This window comes from Propithecus coquereli, unplaced genomic scaffold, assembly GCF_000956105.1.
Source record: "Propithecus coquereli isolate 6110/MARCELLA unplaced genomic scaffold, Pcoq_1.0 Scaffold7, whole genome shotgun sequence".
In the NCBI taxonomy this organism is placed as follows: Eukaryota; Metazoa; Chordata; class Mammalia; order Primates; family Indriidae; genus Propithecus; species Propithecus coquereli.
Genome location: NW_012153062.1, coordinates 24,415,657 through 24,417,766, shown reverse-complemented (window position 1 = coordinate 24,417,766; position 2,110 = coordinate 24,415,657). Strand labels below are relative to the sequence as shown.

General features: G+C 33.9%; 1 protein-coding gene across 1 annotated transcript in view; it reads left to right on the top strand.

Annotated features, from left to right (window-relative positions):
* TNNI3K (TNNI3 interacting kinase) overlaps nucleotides 1-2,110 on the top strand; it is a 302,666-nt gene that overhangs the window by 526 nt on the left and 300,030 nt on the right. The gene's annotated exons all lie outside the window — the stretch shown is intronic.

Below are 2,110 nucleotides of genomic sequence, written 5' to 3'. Positions count from 1 at the left end.
TTCTTTAAATAGGGCTTCCTTTTCCCAGTGTGTATTGTTATCTGCTTTATCAAAGATCAGTTGATTGTAGGTTGGTGGTTTCATATCTGGGATTGCTGTTCTGTTTCATTGATCTATGTCTCTGCTTCTATACCAGTGCCATGCTGTTTTGGTTATTATAGGCTTGTAATATGATTTGAAGTCTGATAATATGATGCCTCGAGATTTGTTCATTTTGCTTAAGATTGCTTTGGGTATTCGGGCTCTTTTTTGATTCCAAATGAAGCATACATAGATTTATTTTTTTCTAGATCTTTGAAATATGATGTTAGTATTTTGATAGGGATTGTGTTGAATCTGTAAATCACTTTGGGCAGTATAGACATTTTAACAATGTTTATTCTACCAATCTGTGAGCATGAGATGTTTTTCCATTTGTTTGTATCATCTATGATTTCTTTCATCAGTATTTCATTATTCTCCTTGTAGAGATCTTTCACCTCCTTTGTTAAGTATATTCCTAAATATTTTATTTTCTTTGTACCCATTGAGAACAGTATTCAGTCTTTGATTTGACTCTCAGCTTGATTGTTATTAGTATATAGAAATGCCACTGATTTGTGTACATTGATTTTGTAATCTGAGACTTTGCTGAATTTATTTATCAATTCCAGGAGTCTTCTGGTGGAGTCTTTGGCATTTTCTAGATACAGTATCACATCCACAGTGGAAAGCAATAGTTTGACCTCCTCTTTCCTGATGTGGATACCTTTTATTCCTTTCTCTTGCCTGATTGCTCTGGCTAGGACTTCCAGCACTATGTTGAATAGAAGTGGTGACAGTGGGCACCCTTGTCTTGTTCCAGTTCTTAAGGGGAATGCTTTCAACTTTTCCCCATTTGGTATGATGTTGACCATGGTTTTGTTGTGTTATTATTTTGAGATACGTTCCTTCATTGCCTAGTTTGTCAAGGGTTTTTATCATGAAAGTTGCTGCTGGATTTTGTCAAATGCTTTTTCTGCATCTATTGAGATAATCATATGGTCTTTGTTTTTGTTTCTGTTTATGTGGTGAATCATGTTTATTGATTTGTGTATGTTGAACCATCCTTACATCCCTGGGATGAAGCCCATTTGATCATGGTGAATTATTTTTTTGATGTGCTGTTGAATTTAGTTTGTTAGTATTTTGTTGAGAATTTTTACATCTGTATTCATAAGGGATATTGGTCTGTAGTTTTGTTGTTGTCGTTGTGTCCTTTTATGGCTTTGGTTTCAAGGTGATATGGGCTTCATAGAATGAGTTAGGGAGTATTCTCTCTTTCTCAATATTATGGAATAATTTCTGTAGGATGGGTACCAGCTCTTCTTTGTATGTCTGGTAGAATTCCTCTGTGAATCCATCTAGTCTTTTTGTTGTTGTTGTTGTTCTTGGGAGATTTTGTATCACTGTTTCAATCTTGCTACTCATTAGTGATTGGTTCGGGATTTTTATTTCTTCCTGATTGAATTTTTGGAGGTTGTGTGTATATCCCAAGCACATTGATTGGGTAGCCACTAAATAACTTTATTGAATAACGAATGGTTAATATTTATTTTGTTAATACAAACTAAATTCATTAAGCTCAACTTTTTAAACAGTAATGTATAAGTGTCAACTCTAACCATGTCCCTTACCATTCCTCCCAAACAAAATAAATAGACTCTGCTTCACAGATCATCCTCCCAAATTTAAACATGCCTTTCTAACCTAGGGCGTATCTTCCCTATTTCTCTAATCTTCATAAGCTCTACTGCTCATGATGTTCTGAGGAATACTCTATGACTAGATTTGTCTGAATTTAAGCTTTGTCATTAATAGTTTACTAAATGAATTCTTTCATGTTTTTATGTTTTAAAACCATCTGATGATGAGAGTACTAAATAAAAATGTAAGAAAAATACATCAAAAATACAGTAATATAAAGATCTATTAATGTAATAGAAATGTTCACTATTAAGTAAGACTGTCAATTAATAGAAAACTTTACAAATGGCCTGCAGAACGGCAGCTTGACATTTTCCTACAGCAGTATGGCATTTATCACTAAGTCAAAGAGAGATCTTAAAGTCACTTACTCCACCCCCACAAT